The following is a 12,519-nucleotide window of genomic DNA, read 5'->3' on the forward strand; positions in this document are numbered from 1 at the left end:
GAACAACAGCAGAGGGGTACCTGGAGACTGACAGACACAGGAAAGCAGCGGGCACAGCAGTGTGGCGTTGCAGTGACTGATACACAGCGATCTGAACTCCACCAGCAGCCGGAACTCCACTAGCAACCACTGGGAAGGGACTCTCACTGGGAGCTTGGGAGGTGAATCCAGACAAAGAACTGCTCGTCCTGCTGGTCCGTTTGATTTGACCAGGAGCAGAGACAGAGCAGCAGATCTCAGATGGGCAGTGCAAGAACAGGGTGGATTTCATAGCCCAGTCAGACCCCAAGAGCTGAATTGGGTGTCATATTGTGTAAGGAGGAAAGGGCAAGGGAAAGGACTGAGCATGCGCTAAGCTGGGGATGAGCTCATTTCTGACTCAGTGAACTGCAGCAACGTGGCATTCTACAGGTTCCACCCGGGGGAAGGTCTGGGCAACCCTCAGATCTGACGGCCAGCAGATAAAGAACTGCAGTAGTGGACCGTGAGGCGCCATTTTGTGCACTGTGACAATTGTTTTGGGACTGCAGGAGACAATAGTGAACTGCACATGTGCTGAACTCCTGAGAACTTGCTGAGATCACTGGATTGCAGTGGTCCCACAGGAAAATAATACCAACTGTGACATCGTACCGGTCAAAATAGGTCCATGTGGCACCCAGACTTAATGTCCAACAGGTGCTGACAAGATCAGCGCCACCAACAACCTAATTATATAGGACACCTGGTGTCTCTCTAATCCTGGGACCTGCTCCAATCAGAAGTGGGAGAAAGGTTGCAACCGTGCAGCCTCAGCAGGATATCAAAGGAGGTGGAGAGTGGTGAGCCAAGAGCTGGGGCTGTGGAGACCATGGTGGAAATCTGACATAAGAAGCCAGACCTGGAACTCGCTGGAGGTTGTGGCACAAGTGACTGCAAGCAAAAAGTTGTGTACCAACTGCAATAAGTAAAATCGCATTGTAGACCTGTGGGTGACACAGCTTAGAAACCTGCCCCAAGAAGATGACTCTGCTAACCAGAAGTACAATGATCAAGAGCAAAAGGAGAGACAAAGGTACAATGAATATTACCAAAAACTCCCCTGCAAAGGAGCAAATCCCTATGCCAATTTGAGTTAACTGAGGAAGACATCGAGAAAATGGGGGGACACAGAATCCATAAGACTCATTTTAAAGATTCTGATCGAAAAAGAGAAGCACATACAAGAGTTCAAAGAATTTAAGGAAGCAATGTATCAAATCAAGGCTGATATTTCAGAAATTAAGAACACAGTAGACCAAATTAAAAGTACAATGGAGAGTCTCCAAAATAGAATGAAGCAAGTCGAACAAAGAATTTCAGAATTGGAAGATATCTCCTGTCACCAGGGGGAAGCAAACAAAAAGCTGGAAGCAGAGCTGGATCGGGGCAAAAAACGTATTCAAGAATTGAAAGACACTATTAAGAGGCCAAATATAAGAGTTATGGGAGTCCCAGAAGGTGCAGAAAGAGAAGCTGGGTTTGCAAATGTATTTAATGAAATAATCAAGGAAAATTTTCCTAATCTGGAGAAAGAATTAGGAAATAACATCCAGGAGGGGCACAGACCTCCCAACAGGCTTGATCAAAAGCAATCTTCAGACATATGATACTCAAGTTCTCTTCAATTGAACATAAGGAAAGATCCTTAAATGTGCACGTGAAAAAAATCAATTGACATATATAGGAATGTCAATTAAGCTCACAGAAGTTCTCTCACAAGAAACTCTACAGGCCAGAACAGAATGGAGTGACATATTCCAGATTCTAAAAGAAAAAAATTGTTGGCCTAGGATAACATATCCAGCAAAGCTTTCTTTCGTCTTTGAAAATGAAATAAAATTATTCCACAGTAAAGAAAAGTTAAAAGAATTTGCCTCTTTCAAACCTGCCCTGAAAAAGAAACTTCAAGATGTTCTCTTGACAGAGAAGAATAGCACCTACCAAGACCAAAGGCAAACGGGAAGAACATCCCAGCAAAGTAACAGGACTAAACAGAGTGACAACAGAAGACTAAACCAATGAACAACCCATTCCTAAAATGACATGACCAAAGTACCACCCATGTATATTTAACTCTGAATGTAAATGGCTTAAGCTCAATCAAACATCACAGATTAGTAGACTGGATTAAAAAACAAAACCCATCTATTTATTGTCTGGAGGAGACACACTTCAACAAAGATCAGCAGAAACTGTATCACATGGGTTTTGTTGTTTTCTGTTGATTTCATCTCTTCAAAATACTTTCTTCTGATTAAATCACTCAATGACTCGTAGATCATGCAGTGGCATCATTTTCTTCAAGAAGGTTCTTGATTTTCATTTCTTCAGCTACACGTTAGTCATTTGATAGCATGTTATTTAACTTCTTGATGTTGTTAATTTCTTTTTTCTCCCTGATGTTGATTTTGTTTTGTAGCTCTTCATTTAAGGGGATGTATAGTAGCTGTGTAATGGAGACTGTCATATCTAGTAACATGTCATATAACTTCATTGTATTGTTAATTTTTTTTTCTATTGTCGATTCTGTATGATGACTTTTCATTTAATGGGATGTTCAGTAGCTGTGAAATGGAGACTAACATCTAGATGTGAGGATGCAGTGTAGTATGCATTTCTGCTTCCAGACAAAGATAGACTTACAATGAAACTGTTTACTATATCTTGACAATCAGATTCTCGACTCTCTGCCATTGTCCATGCCCGCAATGATGAACATATGACTGAGCATGAAGAACTATATGTTAGTAATGATATAGAGGAACTAGGTGGGGGGGGAGGGAGCTGGGGAGGGGATAAGGGAATATGGAACTGTATCATAAAATGATAATAATAAAATGTAAAAAATGTGGGAAAAAAAAGAATTTTTCAAAATTAGAAATTTTGGCAAAGATAAAATATTCAGCAGAAAGATTAGAAGATTAATTTGAAGAAATCCCTCAGACAAAACAGGAGGCAATGGGGAAGCAGCAACAGAGAGGGGAAGAAGACAGGGAAGAACTTGAGACTTAAGAGGAAGAAAAGATTGGAAAAGCAGAGAGTCAAAATCTTGAAGTTTCATTACAACATTTCCATAAAAAGAAAGTGTGTTTTAAACAAAGGAAAATGAGATTAAACTAAAGAACCTGATTTTTGTGGACCATGTACGTAGGCAGACAGAACGCTCCAATGACTTCCAAGACCCTGCCCTGCCGCTCACACCCCGCACCATCTTAAGGACTATAAATAGGAATACTCTCACGATTAGGTCACATGCGAGACATGGCTGCCTCTGACAAAAGAAAGATTATCCCGGGTGGCCTGTTTGCATTCCAGTGAGGCCTCAAAAGGGGTTGCACTCCTTCTGGCAGAGATTGCAAGAGTTTAGAGAACATACAGCAAGGCTGTGTGAGTAAGACCTAAGGGTGGGCCAGTGCTACCAGGGGCAAAATTCCCAGCAGAGATGGCAGCCTCCAGCTTCCATGAATTCTGCCCACAAACTAAAGGCACTTCCAAGGGGGACACAGGCCTCAGAAGAGAAAGGCGCTTGGCAGACATCTTTGTTTCAGACTTGTGACGTGGTAAGCAAAGAACCCCAGTAGGCTATGCACAGAATTCCAACCACCAGAACTGTGGAACAATAAATGGCTGTTGAGGAGCCACTAAGGCTATGGCAATTCTCACACAGCAAGAAAACCAGTAACACATTTAAAGGCCTAGAAAACGAAACAAAACAAGAAGTAAAATCCTAGGGTACCAGGTCAAGGGAAGAGCCCATATCACCCCAGCTGCATTATTAGCCAGGCCCTAAAATAAAGACCATATTTCCTAGCTACCATTTAGCAATATGGACTGGTGACTCTTATCATCAATGGGATTAGACAGGAGTGTCACATAACAATTTTTCACATAGGAAGTTTGTTTTTACATAGGAGTAGATTCATGATCATTCCCAAGGCGTCCTTTTTTTTGTTTGTGTGACTGCTGCTTTCCAATCCCTAGAGAAAGTCCTATACTGGTCAAAGCCACACATAGTGGAACCAGATGGAAGAATATCAAGCATGTGCCACCTGCTCAAGATGACCTACCTGCACTTTTAACATGAGAGAAAAACAAACTACTGAGTCATTGTTAGTTTAGGTCACCTGTCACCCTAGCTTTAACTGATATGCTTTCTAGCAATTAAACATTGAGGCCGTCCGTGGCACCAGGAATCAGGACAGCCCAGCCTCCACCAGCACAATAAAAGCTGGGAAGCAGTGACACAATGCCTCTGAAACGAAGGCAAAGTGATTTCCAAATCAGAAATCTGTTCTTTGTCAAACTGTCACTCAAATATAAAGGGAAGAGGGATTTTCAGACAGCTGATGTCCCCACAACCTGTCTTACAAAGCACCTGAAGAGTGCGGTGCAACCACATGGGACCCAAGTCCCCAGAAACCCAACAGAGGAAGAGAACTCACAGAAGTAAAGCTTCACAACGAATCTCAGGCACAGCTCTAGAAGGCAACTAGTCCCAGTGAGAACAAGAGGACACAGGGAGATAGCAGAACTCATCATTACATGAGGCATGTAAGTGTACTAAAGAACAAAATAAGGAATTGTTGAAGCTCTTACAGCTTAAATAGGTGATGACTAAAAGAGTTCAACTCATGAGGAAACCACACACAATTACCAACTCCAGAAAAAACTAGTGAATTATGTAAAACTCAGTGAACAGAACCTTACGTGGCTCAAACTAAGAAAACCACAATAATGTAAACTTAGTACTTATTTAACCAAAATCTAGAAACTATTTAGACAGAAGTTTTGGTAGGGTTCAAGGCAGAGACAAACAAGAAAAAACTGGGACTGATGCAGTGGCGTAGCAGCTGAAGCCCTCACCTTGCACAACCTGGGTCCTATATGGGCACCAATTCTAATCCCGGCAGCTCCGTTTCCCATCCAGCTCCCTGCTTGTGGCCTGGGAAAGCAGTCAAGGATGGCCCAAAGCCTTGGGACCCTGCATCCTCAGGGGACACCTGCGGGGAGGCTCCAGGCTTTGAATCAGCCTCTTGCGGAGTGAAGCATAAGGAAGAGGATCTTCTTCTCAGTCTCTCCTCCTCCCTGCATATTTGATTTTATAATAAATATAAACGAATCTTAAAGAAAAAATTAAATGCATAATGCCCAGAGACAGGCCTACAGAAAATCTAGAATTGAAAGGAAAAAAGTCAAGAATCAATGACAGGTTATCAATTCAGAGGTAAAAATCACCTGGACTAACAGCCAAAATCCCTGAGCACAATTACCTTACGAGGGGTGAACCAGAGTGGGCAGGCATGGGGCAAAGGGCATCAGTTTTTCATTATAAAGCCCAATAACATTATCTGAAATTTTAAATACATACACATACACAGACACATAAGTGTTCTTTGAAGAGACAACTCAGAACATCATAAACATTCCAAGGATATTGTGAAATATTAATGGAAGCAGGCAGGGCAAAGACACATGATCAACTTAATTACATAAGAGCCAGCAATGTTTTTTGATGTTCTCATAATAAAAGCTTATTGCATAAGTTAACTGGGCCTGGACCCAGTGTGATAGCCTAGTGGTCAAATCCTTGCCTTACATCTGCCAGGATCCCATATGGGCATGGGCTCATATCCCAGCTGCTCCACTTCCCTTTCAATTCCCTGCTTGTGGCCTGGGAAAGCAGTGGATGATAACCCAAAGCTTTGGGACACTGCATCTGTGTGGGAGACCAGGAAGAGGCTCCTGGCTTCGGATCAGCTCAGCTCCAGCTATTACAACCACTTGGGGAGTGAACCAGTGGACAGAACATCTTTCTGTCCCTCCTCTATGTAAATCTATCTTCCCAATGAAATAAAATAAATCTTTAAAGAAAAAATATTAACTGGGACTTTCAGATCTCACCTAGAATGTAAACAACAGTGAAGAGATACAGATACAGATCATAGAAAAAAATTGTAACACCTTGTATTTACTGAAGAACTGAGATCATGGGGCAACCCAGAGGGCTGGACTCTGGGGGCTGGTGCTGCAATGGCCAGTGCCAGCTCTGCTGTGGTAGCCATGGAGAGAAGGGAACAAAATGAGTAGATGAAAGAACTCAGGGAAGCCCTGTGGTCAATTTCTGTGACTGTGTGAGAATATGGAACTCCTGCAAGTCACAAGTCAGACAAAAGTTCACACCTCGAGCAAGCCCTTCTCTATGGAACTCCACCTGGTAGTAGCTGGTAAAAAGACCTGGGGATGAGGGTGACCACAGAATGCCTTCTTGGATAGCGCTAGCCTAGAGCAGTGAAGTTCCCTGCAAAAAAAGCATAACAGCCCATTCATGCCCAGCTCATTCCCAAAATACTCGGGAAGGGCAACAAATACACTTCCAGCAGCAACAGGAAGCAACTTCACAGCATCAGGGAGGGAAAAGCAAAACCACCTTTTACCACAGGGCAAGGAACTGGAAACAAGCAAGGGCCCAGTCCTTAGCCAGAGGTCAAAGGCTGCTGGGGATGGAGGCTACAAAAGCACAAGGAACTAGCCCCTGCCCCATACTCCCACACCAAAACTAGAATCACTAGTAGGCAACAACACACGGGGAGAAGCTACGTGTGAGGACAAAGCTCTGAGGCCAAAGACTCACCATGAAGATCTCAAGCTGAAAGTGAAGCAGGAATCTGGAGCGAACTCCAGAAAGCCAGCCTGCACCTGTACAGGTGCAGTACTGGGTGCGGGGAAGCGAGGAGCTTGAAGGCAGGGCTGCTCTGCAGGTAACCACAGCAACAGCAACTCACCACACACAAGGAAGGCCTTCAATAGGAGACATCAGAGCACAACTAAGGAAAAGGTAAGATGTAGGAAAACTGAAGATATCAGCCCACCCCAACACTAGAGAAAAAAACCAAGAAAAAGAACACAGCATCCAAAGGCTGCAGGACATTATTAGCCTAAAGTATGTGTAAACAGTTAATGCAACAAATTATTCTCAGGTACTGGATCTCTCTCACACACATGCACACATAGTAAATAAGGAAAACAAGACAATGATGTAAGTAGTGGCTACTGTTGTGGTACAAAACGTTAGGCCACCACCTGTGATACAGCATCCCATGTGAACAGCAGTTCAAGTCCTAACTGCTCTATTTCCCATCTGCTCCCTGATAATGCACATGGGAAAGCAGCAGAAAACAGCCTAAGTGCTTAAGTCCCTGACACACGGGAGACCACAACAGAGTTCCTGGCTCCTAGCTGGCCCAAACCAGCTATGCGGCCATTTTTTTGGAAACCATGCCACAGATATCCTCTCTCCCTTTCTCTGTAACTCTGCCTTTCAGATAAATACACTGTTTTTAAAACGATAAATCATATATATTATCATTTGTCCATGTAATTTTGTCCTTAGGAAGAGTGTTACAGAAAAAAGTTCATAGAAAATTTTTTTAAAAGTTCATAGAAAATTAAAAGATTAGCTTTAAGATTTCTTTCTTTTTTTTTAATATTTGAAAAGCAGAGTTACAGAGGAAAGATCTCCCGTCTGCTGGTTTGCTCCCCAGAAGACCGCAACTGCTGGAGCTGAGCCCATCTGAAGTCAGGAACTTCTCAGTCTCCTACATGGGTGCAAGGGTCCAAGCACATGAGCCATCTTCCACTGCCTTCCCAGGCCATAAGCAGGGAGCTGGACTGGAAGTGGAGCTGGCACAGTGATATAGTAAGCCTCTGCTTCTGGTACCAGCATCCCATATGGATACTAGTTCAAGGTCCAGCTGCTCCACTTCCAATTCAGCTCCTGCAAAATAGCCTGGGAAAGCAGCAGAAGCTGGCCTCGGTGTCTGTGGCCCTGCTACCTGCATGGGAGACCTGGATAGAGCTGCTGGCTGCTGGTAGGCCAGGTCCTGGCCGATGGAGTCACCTGGACAAAGTCAATCAGTGGACTGGGGATATCTTTTTCTGTAATTCTCTCATACAAACCTTTAAGGAAACAAAAACAAAAACCCTACCCTCAAGTAAATAGTATACAACTGATATGGCAAAGTTATCCTTTCTCTCCCTGTCTTGGAAAACAGAAAGATCCCAAACTATTTTTATTCCCACGGACAACAGGACCCATCTACAGTTCTGCCTCAAACCAGCTGGGCACTCACCTGATCAATGACATCATGCTAACAAAACCAGATGAGCAAGAAGCAGCTAGAAAGCCTCAAGACTCATGAGATCCAGACTCCAGAGGCCTTGCCAGGCCAGTAAGTTCTTGGGAGTTGAGTGACTTAAGCAATTCCAGGTTGCACCCTCCAAAGGAAAGAGTAGGCTATTGTAGCTTGTAGCACCATGAAAAAAAGGCGAACACAATGTCTTGTTGGCTCCAGCAGACTCAGCACAAAGCTCTGATCCACATGCTATCAGGCAGTCTGGACTTGCTGGAGGCAAAGAATCAGCAGATGAGAAATTGTTACAACTTCTGATGAACATGACCCTCGGGACAGGGAGGGACACCACAGGGATGTGCAGGAGTAGGTTTAGCATGCAGATGACACGTGGGTATCTCCTGATAGTTCTCTTATTTTAACACTGAATGGGCAACTACAGACATCTCACCCTAAGAAGCGCATAACAACCAGACCTTTAGGGATGAGGGCTTGTGTGGCACCATCAAGTAAGCAACAAAGGGCAAAAGCGGCATTAGCCCAGAGCAAGGACAATATGGCACGGCCAGTAGAGCAGAGAGAAAATGATTCCACTGTGGTGCCAAGACCAACGAGACTATAGCAACAGGACCTACCCTTTCTCCTCTAAGCTGCTCCTACTCGCACAGATGTAGGAAGCACTGGATCTAAGTGGAACAAGGGCCAGGCTGTGGCAATACTAGATGTGCAGGCCAGCAAAAATGGTCTACACACAGAAATCTACCAAAACCTGCTAGCAAGAATGAGGAAGAAAATGAATCCTATTCCACTGCTGGTGGGAGTGTAGACTAGTGTCGACCAGAGCAGCCACTATGCAAGTTAGTACAGAGAGTGCTCATACAACTAGGAATTCATCTAGTATACAACCCAGCTATCTCACTCCTGAAAATATATCCAAAAAAAGTGAAATCAGCCTAAGAGCATGCGAACTGCAACCCTATATTTATAATATTATATATATTTAAATATTTATAATATTTTATTTATAAAAGCACAATCTACAACAGTGAAGACATGGAAATAACCCAGATACCCACTGAGAGAGAAATGGAAAAACAAGCTGTGGTACATCTACTGCATGGAATACTACTCAGCCACTAAAATGATGAAATTATACCATTTGCAACAAAACAGTTCCAATTGGAGACCATTATGCTCAGTGACAAACATCAAAAGGACAAACTCTCGGTCAACCTGCTGCGTACTGACTCCGCCTGAGTCAGCTTCCCTGAAAACCCAACCCACAAATAATGGCAATGTGCAGGTCTCCACTTTGGAGGACTGTTTGTCACCACTTGCAATCCATCAGTCCAGACAGTGCCTTCAACACAGAAGCACAAGAGGTAGGGTCCCAGGAGGCCTAGAGGCATACACAAACCCAGGGCTGCACACACTTTCCCCATGTTGACCAAGCGACTACTGTACTATTTCAAAGCTATGTGTATTCCCAAATCCCACTAAAAAATAAAGGTTGGTGTCACAACCCAATTATTGATTACACTTTCTGTATTTTTACCCTGATTATAAAAGATATAAATACCCCGGATTTCCAGTTGTATCTGAAAAACAAATGTGAAAAATACCACTTTAAAACTTTCATATACTAATTATTACCAGTGAACACTAGGGGGCACTAACGTCCCCCAAGAACAGCTCAGAAGACTCCAATTTGAGGGGTGGGGATGAGTACTTTTATATATTCCAGAATACCAGGACTTGTAATACTTTATAATGAGTCGAATATCGTTCAACTCGACAATCTATTAAATCACAAAATCTCATGGTTATATTTTAAAATATCCTCAAGGTAAAAGATCACAACAAAACAAGATCATTAGACTCATGGTACAATCAGAAATAAACCTTTTAATGCAGTTCAGTCATACCTGAGCACATAAATTGTATGGTCTTCCTATCGGCTCTAAACATTTAGCTCCAACTGAACATTTTCTGATACAATAGATAACAAAATAAATATGATAATGTTAAAAATCCAACTGAGGCCCAGTTTCACATGATCTCATGCTGCAAGTTCAACAGAATACCAGAAAGAACCAAATAGGTGAAGACCCATACACAGATGACGACGGCTTTACCTTGTTGATCACAGAGATGAAAAATAAGACCTGTATGGTGCTTGTGGGGCTAATGGGGGAAGTGAAAATGAAATGTTCTGATTCCCTGCAATGTGAATATAACCCAGAAGAAAAAAGACATCACCACAATGACTAACAAAAGTAGAAGATGAGTCAAAGCACAGGAAAACCAGGGGGAAATGGCTTCCTTCTAAATGCGAGAAATTGGGAATGGATGCATAGACATTGCATTTGAGTTGCACACTCCAGAGTGGAGTAGAAGGGCCATGTGGATACCAAATGGAAGAGAAACTTAGCGGCACAAAGAGAAGAGCAAGACGTGCAGGACTCCAAAGGGAAACAGCAAGCAGTTCACACACAGGTCATGCACACCAAACCACTGGCAGCTCGTTTTTCAAAACCAACAATCCAGAATGACAGCTAACCTACTGTTTACTGTTTTAACTGGCTCTTTTTCCTCACCTTTAGCAAGACTCCTTAGCTGGTTCACAAGTGTCAGCTTGTAAACAAATAGGCAAGAACAGTGTGAAATGCACAATTTCTCACATGATCCACACATCCTGTGTCAACTTAGGGTTTATATAAAAATTCATTAAATCTAGTCATTGAATTGGCAGCAATTCAGAACTGCTGAACTATCAAAACCACTTGAGCAGTGCCCTCGGAGCATGCCCCACATCAGGGACCTGGGAGGGGTGGGAGATAGGGTGGGGCTTCTCCCTTTATCTCCCTGCTTACCCCAGAAACAGAAAAAAAAAAATGTGGAAACAATGGTCTTACCTACTTTCCTGTAGCCTTGACTCCCCTAATCAACTATGAAAGATTATAAAAATAAAATAATTACAAATAAATAAATTAATCTTAAAAGAATTTTATTATGTCTAGATTGGCAGCAATTTCAAAACTGGTGACCTATTGAAACCACTTCAACGAGTATCTCGGAGCATGCCCCACATGCGGGACTTGGGGTGGGGGGGAAACCAGGTGAGGCTTCTCCCTCAATATCCCCTTCTACCTCAGATATATGAAGGAAACAATATGGAAATAATAGTCTTACCCACTTTCCTGTAGCCCTTGACCCTTTTTGCCCAAATTAACCATGTAAAGATTGTTAAAATAAAAAAAAAAAAAAAAGAAATGTCAAAAATGAAAAAAAAAACTATATTAAGAAAAAAGAATTTTATTATGTCTAAGGTGAGTGACTTTTGGTTACAGTGGCACAAAGAGCTCATAGAACAAAATATACTGAAGAACAGGTATAAAACTGGGCAAAACTCACAAAACTACGTAGTGCTAGATATCGCTGCAGATAAGAAGTCAAGAGGTAGTTACTCAACTGGTACTGTTAGTACTTTAGATAAGAATATCAGGAGACTTCAGTCTTTCAGCCACAGGCTCTTAACTTTATCCTATTTTTCCCCAAAATTTACCGGGGAAGCCTAGCAGAGACACAGATCTTCTGCCAGAGTGAACTGACCTGATTCGGAAGAAGAGTTTAAAAAGGGGAAAGGAGGAGAGAGAAAAGGGGAAGGGGGAGAGGAAGAAAAGGAATGGGAGGGGAAGGAAGAACAGGAAAAGAGGGAGGAAGCAAAGCGGAGGGGCGGGGGAAACAGGAGAAGGGAGAGAAAAAGAAAAAATTAACAGTACATTAGTTAACCAAACTCATTCTAGATTCCCAAGATTAAGGGAAAGCCAGTACATAAATTTTTAAAAAGTACTGTGAGATAAGTATGTTAGAAACTGTAAAACTGGACACGAGCACAACAACCTAATGGCTAAACCCTTGCCTTGCATCCACCAGGATTCCATGTCCTGGTTCATGTCCCACTTGCTCAGCCTCCCTTCTAGATCCCTGATTATAGCCTGGGAAGGCAACAAAGGATGACCCAAGGACTTAGGACTCTCCCGCATGAAAGACCTGGAAGATGCTCCTTGCTCCTGGCTTTGGATTGTCTCAACTCTGGCCATTGTAGCTACTTGGGGAGTGAGCCAATGGATGGAAGATCTTTCTGTTTCTCCTTCTCTCTGTATATCTGCTTTTTAAAGGAAGACTACTTTCTCTGTATATCTGCCTTTCCAATGGAAGAATAAATCTTAAAAAAAAAAAAAAGAAACACTGCCATCTGAAATTAAACATTCAAATAAAAAGAATCATACATTTATGTTCATGGCTTAGAAAATACTGTTTGTCTGAATGGCCATCCCCTCCTGAGATACAGATCAAGATAATACAA

At 42.6% G+C, this 12,519-nt stretch overlaps 1 protein-coding gene across 10 annotated transcripts in view; it reads right to left on the reverse strand.

Annotated features, from left to right (window-relative positions):
* Positions 1–12,519, reverse strand: part of OSBPL1A (oxysterol binding protein like 1A) — a 203,237-nt gene that overhangs the window by 162,788 nt on the left and 27,930 nt on the right. The gene's annotated exons all lie outside the window — the stretch shown is intronic.

This window comes from Ochotona curzoniae, unplaced genomic scaffold, assembly GCF_017591425.1.
Source record: "Ochotona curzoniae isolate NIBS_2020 unplaced genomic scaffold, NIBS_Ocur_1.0 contig_43, whole genome shotgun sequence".
Taxonomy (NCBI): domain Eukaryota; kingdom Metazoa; phylum Chordata; class Mammalia; order Lagomorpha; family Ochotonidae; genus Ochotona; species Ochotona curzoniae.